Source organism: Melanotaenia boesemani, chromosome 5, assembly GCF_017639745.1.
Source record: "Melanotaenia boesemani isolate fMelBoe1 chromosome 5, fMelBoe1.pri, whole genome shotgun sequence".
Taxonomy (NCBI): domain Eukaryota; kingdom Metazoa; phylum Chordata; class Actinopteri; order Atheriniformes; family Melanotaeniidae; genus Melanotaenia; species Melanotaenia boesemani.
Window position 1 is genome coordinate 25,045,087 of NC_055686.1, and position 14,479 is coordinate 25,059,565.

Genomic DNA, 14,479 nt, shown 5'->3' on the forward strand with positions numbered 1-14,479 from the left:
AATCCCTGCTTGATAGAGTAAAATTGCCCAGCACCAGACAGCAGCCAGACAATCATTCTGTTTGCAACGATGCTGGACAAGACAAGTTAAAAAAAATAAAATAAAAAATAAAATAATAGAACTCACAGGTTATATTAATACTGGCATCATGACTCATAACAGAGTAAAAGGCTGGATCTCCTCTCTCTCCTCTACACCTGTAGATTCCTCCCTGTGACACACTGATGATTCTGTTTTGTTCATCATTAGTTGTAAGGTGAAATTCAGTAGTGTGTGAGGTTCGTCTGAAACCACTGGTATTTCCATCCAGCAGTAGTGTGTCCACAGAGCAGTTCAGTGTCACGCTACCTCCTACTGATATGGTTGTTGTTCCTGCTGTCACTTCTGCTCTGGGTTTATCTGTTGTATCGTCCAAAAACACAAACAATTTACAAAGACATAAAACAGAAAATATTAAAAGTGTCCAGCTTACATAACTCAACAAAACATGACAGAAATGTGCCACTTTCATTAAAAACCATTTTTAAATCATGTTTGGTCCTCAAGTTTCATGATTTCCTAACAAAATGTATAAATACACTACATTTAAAGTTCATGTAAAGAAAGATGTGCATATGTACAGCTTAAAAAATGTTAGTCACAGTAAAATTAGTCATGTTGAAAGAACAGAGGACTTACCCCGAACATTTAAAGAGACCTTATTACTGCACTTTGAATAACGTGAAGTCTTCAGACGACCACAGCACTGGAATTCACCTTTATAACTTATATGTAAAGGTTTTAATGTGTAGCGTGAATTTGAGTTGTAGGAAATGAATTCTTGACCATCCTTGATGATTTTGTAATACCAGTCAGTGTTTTTTCCTTCCTTCATGTCACATATGAAGGTAACAGACTCTCCAGTATAAAAAGTCGACCAGTTAGGATCAATGGTCAGAACAGCTCCTAGAAAACAACAACAAATGTTTAACACCTGCGTTACACTTTGCCAGCCGACACACTGTGTAGATATATACAATGAAATTATCTGATAATCCACAAAAAAGTCAGCTTGTGTCTAACAGTGAGGCAACAGGCTGAGATTCATTTACAAAGAAATAACTGAAAAACTAAAGTGTGTCACCTTGAGTGTGTCCAGTGCAGAGGAGTGTATACAGCCCTGCAATCCAGGTAGAAACAACAGAAATGAACAAAGGATCAACATTTGCATCCAGAGTTGTTTAAAGTACAAATAAGCACATATAATGGTAAAAAACATCAATTCTAACACAGATATTTAACTTAAATTACAAAATCCCATCTACAAAACACCCAAATTCTTCATTCAGATTCTCAGACACTGGTGAAAATGACTGATACCTAATTTCATCTGATCCAGTTTCCTTAATATCCATGATTTAAACAGAAGAAGTCCTCATGTCATATTTACAGAATAAATCCAGCACACAGAATAAAATGAGTCCCATCCTCTCAACTAATCCTCACACTTCTGACAAAAAAAGACAGAAAAAATGAAAGTAAACCATGAGAGAAGTCAATTTACCATTATTTACCATGTGATAGTTCAAAAATATTATAATGTGGTTTTCTGCTTCTGGGTATCTATTAGGGGACAGAAGTCAAGTATCAGATTGTGTTAAACAGGATTTAAAGGAAAGTTTATACCATAAATTGAAGCAAAATGTCTCAGAAACTGAATGTGACAAATATGTCACGTCGGGCTCTCATGGGTTAAAGGTTTGTACATGATCTCATATAGATAGTAGTAAACTTAAAAATTAAATAGCCAAGGGAGGCAACCAACATCATAACAACCATATGCACAAAATACAGAAAAAACACAAATCACAATATAGAAAAATAAATAATTCAGTAAATGTGTAAAATGATGATTCATGATATGACATTGTGGATGTCTAAAGAGCTTCTGTCTGTCACTGTTTTCCTGACTGCATCATGAAACTCTTTTCTTTTGCAATATGCTCATTATCTCAGTCAGATGATGGTTCTTATTTCCCTGAGACGACTAAATGTTAGTTCATCCACCGACATGTAAAAATACATGTACATCTTCCTTCAATTTGAAGGTTTTGTTAGAGAACAGAGAAGTTTTGGTCCTTACTGTGGGCCTGTACAACTACAGAGTATTACAGAAGAAAGCCCCAAAGCTCTCAGAGAGGACGCACCACCTCATCTCATCATACTCCATCCATGTCACCCTCCCTCTCCCTATCCTCTCCACCCCTCCTGGACATCACTTCCCAGATGAAGCAGCTGGTCACCAAACTAACCCCATGCCCCAGTATGCTTTTGTCCCCCATAAACCCCCCACCAGAGCGGCTAAAGCGAGGGCACCCAGCCCCTCCTGTACCACCATGCCAGCTTTATGTTTCGGATGTATGATGTGTGGAGGGTCCAGGCTGCCTAGATAACAGCAGTCATGATTGTTCCCAGGTCCAGCTGGACCCCTGTTTATTAGAAGGTTCAAAAATATCTGTAGTGTTTAGTAAACAGAAGGAGAAAAGCAGCTCGGTCAGAACACAGAGAGCTGCTTTCTAAAAGGTTTCTAAGTAGAGTTAACATACCCTGTGAGCCACAGCATGCCCCCAAACATAGGGTAAACAATTCTAAACCCATCAAGTTAGCTTATTAAATGTTAGGTCATTAGCAGGGAAAAAAATTTAATTAATGATTTTATAACGGAGCACAACCTTGATTTTATGTTTTTAACAGAAACTCTGTTAAACCAAGATAACAACACAGCCGCTCTGATAGAGTCAATGCCTCCCAACTCTAGTTTTATCAGTGAGGTCAGACTGAACAGGAGAGGAGGGGGGTTGCAGTTTTATTTAATGAATCATTTCAGTGTAAACAGTTATCTCTTGGAAGTTTTACTTCTTTTGAATACGTGGCTCTTCAGTTGAAAGCTTATTATAATATAATTTATCTAAATTTCTATAGACCACCAGGGCACTGCGCAGAATTTTATGATGAGTTTAGTGAACTGCTGGCTACAATCTGTTTGGGTTTTGACTGTAATTATTGTTGGTGATTTTAACATCCATGTAGACAACCCTCAGGACAAAGCGACTAAAGACCTGAGTAAGAGTCTGGAGAACTTTGGGCTGACTCAGCATGTAACAGAGCCCACACACATTAAAGGACACACTCTAGACTTAGTGATTTCTAAGGGTTGTGGATGTTTCCATGGTTACTGTGAGTAATGTGGGCCTGTCTGATCATTATTGTGTTTTTCTTTGAGTGTACAGTTCCTGTTTCACACAAATGCCTCAACAGAGGTGATCACAAAACGCTGTATAACTGAAAACACGACTGGGATGTTTAACCAGATCTCCTCTTTAACACCTGCCCTGTCAGGGGGTTCAGCCAATGAGCTTGTCACTAGTTTTTAATGCTAAAATATTAAGTATTATGGATGTCATTGCTCCTATTAAGGTGAAGGTTGTCTCTGGAAAGAAAAAGTCTCCATGGAAAATTCCACACTGGTGAAGCATGGAAAAGATGTGTCAGAAAGCCAAGCATAGATGGAGAAAAACAAATCTACAGGTTCATTATGACATGTATAAAGAAAAACTTCACTCTTATAATCTACAACTGAAGAATGCAAGAAAGTCCTATTTCTCTGACATTATTAGCAAAAACTATCATAATGCTCGGGTCTTATTTGCTATTGTTGACAGGTTAACAAACCCTCCTGTGTCAGTAGCACCTGAACTTTATTCCACCGAGGCCTGCAATGAGTTTGCCAAAATTTTCACTGAAAAAATCCAGAATATCAGACAAGCAGGTTGTTCATCAACAGCAGGTTCAACAGACATACTGTGTCCATTGAAAACCAGTTAAGCACCATGACACAGTTTAATCCCATTAACAGCAAATTAACAGCAAAGATCTGGGCTGAACTCCTCCTCCTCTTGCTGCTTGGACATCCTGCCCACAGGTTTTCTTCAAAAGGTCTCAAAGACTCTGGAAACAGATTTGTTACAGATGTGAAATTGTCTTGAATTTCTGGCGTCTTCCCAGAACTTCTAAAAACAGCTGTAATCAAACCCCTGCTAAAAAGGGACAATCTAGACAAGACACAAATGAGCAACTACAGGCTGATCTCAAATCTCCTTTTCTAAGTAAGATAATCGAAAAAGCAGTTTTTCATCAACTAAACGACTTAACACAAAACAACTGCTACGATGACTTCCAGTCAGGTTTAGACAGCACCACAGCACTGAGATGCTCTGACCAAAGTCATTAATGACATATGTTTGAACACAGGCTATGGAAAAATGTCAATCTTAGTCTTACTGGACCTCAGTGTTGCATTTGATACAGTTGACCACAATACTTACTTAAACGACTGGAGAACTGGGTGGGCCTCTCTGGTACTGCACTACACTGGTTTTAACTCTTATTTAGAGAATAGAAAGTACTTTGTGTCAATAGGTAATTTTACATCTGAGCAGACAAGAATTACATGTGGAGTTCCCCAAGGTTCCATCCTGGGGCCTCTTCTGTTCAACATCTACATACTCCCACTGGCACAGGTCATGGAGAAAAACAACATTAGTTACCATAGCTACGCAGATGACACACAGATATATATTACAATATCACCAGGAGATCGAGGCCCCATACAGGCTCTTGGTAAATGCACTGAGGAGATTAATGACTGGATGTGTCTAAACTTTCTTCAATTAAACAAAAACAAAACTGAGGTGATTGTCTTTGGTGCGAAAGAGAAACGATTAAAGGTCACCACAGAGCTTCAGTCTATACACCTAAAAACCACCAACCAGGCCAGAAATCTGGGTGTAATTGATGGACTCAGACCTTAACTTTGAAAAACACATTAAGGGAATTACAAAGTCAGCCTACTATCACCTTAAGAATATATCAAGGGTTAAAAGAACTGATGTCTCAGCAGGACCTAGTCCATGCTTTCATCTTTAGTCTGCTTGATTATTGTAACAGTATTTTTACAGGTCTACCTAAAAATCAATTAGGACACCTGCAGCTTATTCAGAACTCTGCTGCTTGAGTCCTCACTAAGACCCAAGAGAGTGGACCACATCAGTCCAGCTCTGAGGTCTTTTACACTGGCTGCCTGTTTGTCAGAGGATAGACTTTAAAGTTCTGCTGCTGGTCTAATAAAGCTCTGAATGGTTTAGGACCAACATACATCAGTGACCTCTTGACCCAGTATGAACCTACCAGAACCCTCAGGTCATCTGGTTCCAGTTTCTTATCAGTTCCCAGAGTCAGAACCAGACTTGGAGAAGCTGCATTCAGCTTCTATGCTCCACATGTCTGGAAAAAACTCCCAGAAAGCCTCAGATCAGTTGAAACACTCAGTTTATTTAAATCCAGGTTAAAGACCCACCTGTTCTCTGCAGCATGGAACTAGTTTTTATTTAGAAGTCAAAATCTACATCTGGTTCTTTTAAAGGTCCCATATTATACACTTTATTCCCAATCTGAGACCATTCATTAATATCTAAATGAAATATTTCCGCCATGGTATGGACAAATCGACCCTCAGTTTGAGTGCAGCGGCTTCTCTTCACCTCCCTCTTTTTAGCAGCTTCAGAAATGTGCCGTTTATGGTGGGCGGAACCCTGGTGGAGCAGCTCAGCTGTTGGCTCCGCCCATCGCATCGCCCGTCATGAGGTGATTGACAGGTTAGGCCTTAGCGGTAACTAGACGCTGATTACAGCGTAGTGAAGGATAAACAAACGCCGGAACACCGGAACCCATTCCTGAAGCCCCCATTACCGACCCAAACCGTGACGCACGGAGAACACAGCTAGCTACGCTCATCAATCTGATGCACAATGGCACCGGATACAAACAGTAGAAACAGTGACTTGGCTACATTTACAACAGTGCTAATATATTTTCAAGCTATCAGACTAATAAGGCTGAAACGATAAAATAACTGCCAGCTCTTACCTCTCCAGCTGTGTCACGGACAGTTGGTATTGAACCTGGCTTCAGCTTCAAACGGTTGGCGAAGCCTGCTTTCCATGCCCCCATGTTGTGGAAACAGTCCTCTTTGAAATGCTGGCCACAGACATGCAAAACCTTTGGAAGTTTTCCGGGTACATTTCCTCCAAAAATAAAATTAATCCACTCAGTCCTCGTGGGTTCAGTGGATGGAAGTAAAAAAACGTTTTCGTGTTCATTTATGCAGCCACAAACAGAACAGTGCTTCTGTCGCTTAGCCATGTCCGCTAACGAGGGTTGCCGAAAAGGATAAACACTGGGCGCTAGGTGATTTTTAGAGGGCGGGCTTTGAGAGCCGGTAGACGGGTCCATCGCTCTGTGGGGAGTGGTTATTGTCCCTTATGACGTCATAACGTACACGCTTTCAAACTCGCTCAATTCAGCGCTTACTTCCCTAGAGGTGGAGCAGGGGGGAGAGAGAGCGCCTGAAAGAGTTTCACACTTACGGGTCTCCTACACATGCGGGGGGACCAGTATGACTGTTCCAAAACCATTAAAAAGTGAATTTTGCATAATATGGGACCTTTAAGCTGGAGTCATGTTTTGATATTGTCTTTCCCCACACTGAAATTTTATTTCTTGCATTTTATCTATTTTATTTTAGCATCTTCATTCTGTTTTTATTTCATTAATTGCATTTCTTTTAATCTTTTTAATCTTTCTTATTATTATTATTATTATTATTATTATTATTATTAATGCACTTGTATTGGTTTCTGCACCCTGCTGAAATGTTTTATGTAAAGCACTTTGAATTGTCTTGTACATGAAATGTGCTATACAAATAAATTTGCCTTGCCTTGCCTTACAGGTGCAGGTACCAGATCTGCTCGGGACCCTGTGACTGTTGACAAGGTCACACTATAAGAGTGGCTGAACATTGGCATTCCAGTGTATAATTGTCTGAACGTTGGCATATTTATGTAGAAGATTGTGGTTAGTCAAAATGTTTTATGTAGTATTTGTGGCTTTAGCAGTTCTTCTATGTATGAAACATGGATGACTTCTACTGAGGAATGTTGTCTATTTTGTGTGCAAGAGCACACAAAATAGGCAGAGAGGCTACAAGCAGCAGCTGTTATGTGTGTTCAATTATGCCACATGCTACACCTTCCAGTTTAATACAGGGACCCACATTTGTAAGTGTAGAGGAAACATTATCCGTCCTCTTTCAGTAACACTTACACCAGATAAACTACTAGTTTTTCTAAAGTGACAGCGTGTGTTAAATATTTCCCATGGATGACTGACATGTCCAATCATGCCATCCACCAGCCAATATTCTTTTCCAGTGAGCTGAACAGAACCATCTCAAATGGAGGAATGTCAGCAAGGTAGGTGGCACTGCAGACAGAAGCTCCTATGCATGTTGAGAGATTGTGTAATGAAAATGGAAGTAAAAGCCTTGGATCATATGCGAAATGTACCATCACTGTTCCAGTAACATGTGATGAGCAGGAAGTTCTATGCAGAGGGAGGCTGGCTAGTCCATTGATTATACCACCTGATAGACCCCCTGCCAACCCTTATGTATGGGTTGTTGATTTAGTTGAATTAAAATTGAATGGTTCCAGGTATAATGTCACCCTTTTGGCACCTTCTGGGCAGGGATTCAGTTGTGCTATGTATATGGTTTGGGCGTGCGGGAGGAGTTATTTGCATTTGCCGCTTAAGTGGGTGTGAAATGTTTCTCGAATGCTTAATACCACAGTTCCATGAAATGAATGCTTTAGATCAAGATCTGTAAAATCTCACAGCCTCTGTGGATAAAGGATTTAAATTGCTGACCCAAAAATTAAAAGCCTGAAGACTAGTGTCACTCCAGCAACAGATGTCTTTGGATTACTTGTTAGCACAACAGGGAGGTGTCTGTAACAGCGTTGGCAATACTTGCCCTGGATTTACTTGGCTTTTGGTGTAATGGAAAATTTTGTACACATGCACTTTGTATTGTTACAAAACCTTGTCTTGTGTTTTACTGAGGAAGGAGGATGACTTGTACCCAGATAAGAACTGAGTGAGTTCCATTTACTTCCCCTTCCAATCTCCTAGCATTCCTTTGAAACAGAGGACTAATGATTTGTCTTGATGTGATCAGCTCATGCTAGTTTATATAAACCAGACTCAAATGTATCTCTTCAGGCTCGCGCAGCCAAAGCTTCTTTGACTGTGGGACTCTCATTGCTGTACAGCTCTTAATTAAATACTTTGTTTGATTCTCACTCAGTGTGTGATCTTTGACAATAAAATTCCACAACATTTTGGATTGATAGTCCTTTCTTTGAGCAGCTGCTGTAGCTTTTGTGTCATCCAGGGCTTCTTGTTGGGGTACATCTGGGTGATCTTGTCCACTGTCCACATTACAGACTGTCTGTGAACACCTCCAGGTTTGGGTGTTTGAAAATGTCCCAGTTAGTTCTGTCGAAGCAGTCCTGCAGCTGCTCAGAGGCATCATCAGGCCAGGTTGTTACAGTCTTTCTGGGTTTGGGAGCAGTTTTCCAGAAGGGGGTGTATGCAGGGACTATAAGCAAGGACATGTGGTCTGACTGGCCAAGGTATTCTAGCTATTTAGCCTTATAGCCCAGATATATAGCCTTATAGAAGTTTTGAATATATTATATAGCACTATAGCAATATATATATATAGCACTTGTTTTAAGTCCACGTGATTAAAATCCTCTGCTCTGATGTTTGATGTGTCGGGGTATCTGTTCTGCTGTTTGCTAATGCTGCTATATAGTAGTCCATTGGCTATGTTATCATTTGCATCAAGTGGAATGTAAATAACTATCACAAACACCTTAGTTAGCTCCCTCGGAAGATACACAGGCATGCATTTGACCATTACAAACTCCAGGTACGTGGAGCATTGAATGTTCACTGTCACTGTGTCAGTACACCAGCTGTTGTTTATATACAATCAGCAAGAGATCAGGGACTCCTTACATTGTGGCAATGTAGTGGAGAATGACACATGCCACAATAATGCTATATGCCCTATTTAGGGTGGCTCTGAGCCTATGATACTGGAAGCAGGCCTTAAGCATCCCAATAGTTACCCTGGTTTGAGTCCTGCAGTGAGCCAAGTTGTAACAATGCTGCAGGCCGGGCTCAGAATCAGGGTAAGGGGTCAGCAAATAAGGCTGGCAGGGGTACCCTCTGTCACCTAGCAGGTAGCCATCAAACTCTCCTATAATACAGGATAAAATATAACATGTTTTAAAATGTGATAGGTCAAATAAAATATTGATTTTAATTTACATAACTTACCACGGGCAAATCTAGCACTCAGTTTACACTCACGAAAGACTCAAGAGTTGTGCACAGATCCAGGCCACTTTGCTGTCACACTACTGATGGTGTGGGCTGCATCACATATGATATTCAAAGTACAGAACAGTAAGCTGCAGTAGCTGTAACTGACTTTGGAACACCACAAAAGTGTAGAGCAAACGTTCCAGTGCGTAAGACTGACAGTCCTCACAGCCCAACAGACTGTTGCTTTTGAAATATGCTCAGCGTCACTGATGTTATAAAGAAAACTCCCGTTGGCAAAAAAATGAAGTGCAACTGAAAGAACTTGCTCCGAACTGAGAGCATGTCCACGATGTGTCATATGAAAATATGAGGGCTGAGAATATTATTCAGATACTTGTTCGATTGTGCAGAAAAACGGTAATGCTCCAAAAAATAATCATGAGGAAATTATATAACATCCAAGTGGGGTCTGATCACTCTTTCCTGACATAGATATCTGTGGAGTAACTGTGCTTTGATGTCAACTGGCTCTTCAACAAAATGGACATGCCTTGTCAGACACTTTCTTCAGTCTGCAGGCTGCAGCTAAAGAGGAGGAGGAAACTCAGGATTAGTTGAAGAAAACCTGCCAGCGAGCAGGTTAGCTTCACAGAGTCTGTTGCCACAGTAACTGACTCAGAGTTACACTGAACTCGCTTTGTGAAAACGAAAACCCAGTTTCCCTTAACTCAGAGTTTTTATTAAACCCGCTTTCTGACACAGGGCCCAAGGGGTGATAGGGAAGTAAATCTCAGACACACACACACAAACACACACATGTGAAAATGCTTTACGAAACAAACAGGAAACAAGATAAACAGAGACTCCATCAAATCTGAACACCCAGGAACATGTAAAAGACAAGCCCAATACTCATATTTCATGCAAACATAAGGTCAAAATAAAATTAAGAGATTTTGTGTTGCTCACACAAATAAACACAAAACTAGAGATATTTTTCAAGAATATAGTGGATCTGATCCATCAAATCCATCAAATTCTCTGGTCTGCTTGTGCTTTGTGTGAATTCATATCCCATTTTCTACCACAAAGTGGCGACACTAGACCATGATGTTTAAAACAACTGAGGTTCTGCTGGCTCTAAATTTGCACCTTGTTTCAGTGTTGGATGACAAAAATATGTGCAGGTGCTATGACTGTAAGAGGCTACTTAAAGATATTATTCAATACTATTTAAACATAAAGAAAAGAATTTCCATGAGATTACATTTTAAATACCACAATTTATAGCCGACTGGTCTTTTCTCAGTTGTGTTTTTGTTCAGAATCTCTCCACATGATCATCAACTCCTTTGACTGTAAGTTTTAAATCTTCCCTTTCAGTTTGTCTAAAGAATTAGACTGAATATCATTAACTGGTCTTCACTTCAGCGTCTATACTGATGGCAGAAACTCATCAGAACGATTTCTGCATACTGTCTGAAATTATTTTTTTACGGAAGCCGAGAGCAATAAGTGTTGAGCCGAAAAAACTCCCTTGCTGTGAAAAGCACCCTCACATGTAGCACAGTTGAAAATTGAAGCAACTCGAATGTGGACGGCATGTAAAGCCTCGTTTCAACTGAGGAGTTTGGTTCGGTTTGGTTGGTGCTCCGGTACACTGTTTTGTGTGTTTCTATTATAAAAGGGGCCCATACAACCGAACCATAAGACGCCATTCATGGATCACTTTCAGTGTTAGGTCCATAGGGGTCCATGTTCTGGCAGAGGGGTCTGCCGGAATATGCATACCCCAAGTAAATTGATTTTTTTACTTTTGAGAGTCAACAATCTGATTAGCAAGAAACACACAGCTCTGTTCTTCTCAGGCTCTCAGAGAAACACATTAAACCAATGATACACAGTCATTCTCACTATATAGAAATATTTACTATAATCTGCAGACAGAAAGTCAGTGATGTACTTACAGAATAACCCCAGCACACAGAGAAACGAGTGATCCATCATCACATCCAGTCCTGCTGCACAGCCAGTCAGAAAGTCTTTTAATGTGCATCAAGAGTAATGATGAAGGAGACGTTACATCTGACATGCATGTGAGACTAATGTCTTTCTAACGTCTCTTCTTAAACAAAAACCCCCTCCGTTTCCTTCCCTTTCACACTGAGCTCAGACAGCCTTGGTAGTTTTGACCGCAGTAGTACGTTGTCATGGTTACATTTCCTGTCCACGGCAAAAATATTTTAGCTGTTTTCATGTACAGAGGTCTGTGCAAGGTCTTAATTAATATAATCCCTAAAGAAATATTGCAATATCATAAACCTTCATCTTTGTTATGTTATCGACTTTTATTCCTTCTGTTTGTCTCTGTTACATTCAGTAAATCTGTGTTTGTGTTTCTCATGGCTTCACTGAAGCTGCATGGCGTGCACCAGTAAACCAGTGACTGGGTGCTCACCTCAACAATAAACTGGACTGACCCACCACAGATACTCTATACAAGAAAGGCCAAACTCATCTCCAATAGCTGAGAAGGCCGAGGTCTTTTGGAGTTAGGAAGTCACTGCTGAAAACATACAACACTGTGCTAGCATCAGCATGTATTACTGTGTGGTCTGCTGGGGTGGTGAATGTACAGAACAGGGCAGGAAAGAACTGAACAGAAGCTGACCAGAGGATCCAGGTCAGTCCTGGACTTTACTCTAAGCCCCACAGAGTAGGAAGTAGCACCACAGCAGCTCATTCATCCCCACAGAAAACTGTTAAAGTAGTTCAGTCTAACCACAGTTGTTATAAATACCTTGTGCTTTTGTCTGCTACCCACTGTGGTTTTCTCCATCTCAGAGCTCTATTTGTTATTTCCCTCTGCAACACCCACACATCATTCCTCTGGTGCATCTATAGATCAGATCTGTATATGAATAAAAACTCTCATATGGATGTATATAGTGTCCAACCTGCCTGGAATAGATTTAAAATATCTTTATCTCTACATTTGTCATGTTTAGTTCAGTGTTTCATTGTATTGATGCTACAGTCTGCAGATGTTCTCACATTGTGGTGGGATTTTGGTTTAGACCCCAAACCGTTGACTGAATGTGTCACTGAGCTGAAGCTAAACATTTTGTTTCACAAAGACAGCATTTACAGCCACAAAGTTAAAAACTCTGACAGATGAAGTGAAGAACATTGATCGTCTCTTCACGATACAAACTCCTGCTGGGAAACATCAGAATGCTGCAGATTAAAGCAGAAAATGTTTTTTGAAATTGTAAAGATGAACAATTCCTATTTGAGATGCCCTTGTTTTCCAGCCATGTTGCTATGGTAACCTTAAAAATGTTATCACCAGAGCTGAAACTAGATAAAACACTAAATTAAAGAATAATTTGCTTTGTTGTGTCAAACATTATTAGGCTTCTAGGGCCTGAGAACAAACTGACAGGCCAACTTTCCAGTTCTTCACCACATACAAGGAGGTGTGAGTACAAGAATGACCTCATGCATTACATTCAGCTCAGAGCTAGTGTGTTTATAGCAGATAAAATGTGTCAAAATGTGAAAAATGTGCTTCAGTTTTTTCTTTGTTTTAGTGCAGTGATTCTGAAGAGCTCATAAAGTGACTGAAGTATAATACAATGTGCATTATGTGTTTTCACAGTTAGTGAATGTACAACAGGATGGCCAATATTTAGTTTTTTCTGAAACATTATGTGAGGACAAGTCATCAAAGAGATGAGTTGTGCAAATATGAAGATATTTTCTACTTTGCTTTATGCCTTGAACTCATTCTATAACTGTCTGTAACTTCCTTCATGTTTTCTTGTCAGTCAGGAGTAAATACAGTATGATGTGCAGAAAGCAGCACGTTTGGCTTGAAACTTCCACTTCCCCATTTTAATCCTGCAGCACAGAAAGGAAACATGAGCTCACTGTGAAAACATGCTGCAGATAATCCAGTAGAGGCATGAACTAAATTGAAATTCAAAGTCAGCTTTATTGTCAGTTTCTTCACATGTGCAAGTCATACACAGGAATTGAGATTATATTCCCCACGGTCCTACAGTAAAGACAGGACACTGAAGTAACCATTAAAAAATAAAAAGTGCACAGGCACAACAAGTATCTGACATTACCCAGTGATAATAAATAAAGTGAAAAGATTTAAGGCATGAACTGATCCTAAGGCTGACTGTAACAATGACAATACAGGGTTCACAGTGATTTGAAAGTAGCAGCAAAGTTGTATTTATAAGTTGTGGTACTATGTACAAGCAAAGTGAGTCTGGTGGTACGGGAACTGAGACTCTATACCTCTACCAGAGGGCAGGTGGCTGAACAGGTTGTGTGCAGGGTGGCTTGCATCACTCACATTGTGATCACTTTGCGGGTGAGGTGGGTGGTGCATATGTCCTTCAGGGAGGGAAGTGGTGCACCAATGATCCTTCCAGCTGGGTTCACTATGCGCTGCAGGGCTCTGCTGTTGTAGTCAGTGCAGCTCCTTCCCCACACAGTGATGCAGCTGGAAAAGATGATCTCAATGGTTCCTCTGTAGAATGTGGTCATGATGAGTGGTGGAGCTTTTGCCCGCTTTAGTTTGTGCAAGAAGTAGAGACGCTGCTGGGCTTTCTACGTCAGTGATGCAGTGTTGGTAGTCTAGGAGTGGTCTTCACTGATGTGCAACCCCAGGAATTTGGAGCTGCTCACTCTCTCCACAGCAGCACCATCGATGGTCAGTGACGGGTGTAGGGTGTTGTCTTTCTGGAAGTTGACAACAATCTCCTCGGTCTTGCTGACATTCAGCAGGAGGTTTTTGTCTCTGCACCATGTGGTCAGAAGATTGAGCTCTTTGCTGTAGTGAGTCTTGTCGCCCTTGATGATGAGACCCACCAGAGTTGTGTCGTCCACAAACTTCACCTGGTGATTTGTGCTGTAGGTTGTGTTGTAGTTGTGTGTCAGCAGGTAAAGAGCAGGGGGCTGAGCACACAGCCTTGGGGAGCCCCTGTGCTCAGTGTGATGCATCTTGAGGTGTTGTTGCCAACACGTACTGCTGTGATCTCTGACTGAGGAATTCCAGCAGCCAGTTGCAGAGGGAGGTCATTTATTTCAAACAGGTTCATTGAGGCATAAAATGAACCTGAGGCACCGTTTAGCTTTTATTCTTCTCACATGTGGAACAAATTTCCAAAAATCTGCAGGTTTG

The 14,479-nt window shown here is 40.6% G+C and overlaps 1 long non-coding RNA gene across 1 annotated transcript; it reads right to left on the reverse strand.

The window, feature by feature from the left end:
- Positions 1-688: 688 nt before the first annotated feature.
- LOC121640088 lies at positions 689-1,497 on the reverse strand. The gene is made up of 3 exons (XR_006010342.1): positions 1,430-1,497; positions 1,124-1,159; positions 689-945 (listed from the first exon to the last, which is right to left on the reverse strand). It is a non-coding gene; the product is annotated as an uncharacterized LOC121640088 (long non-coding RNA).
- Positions 1,498-14,479: the final 12,982 nt, after the last annotated feature.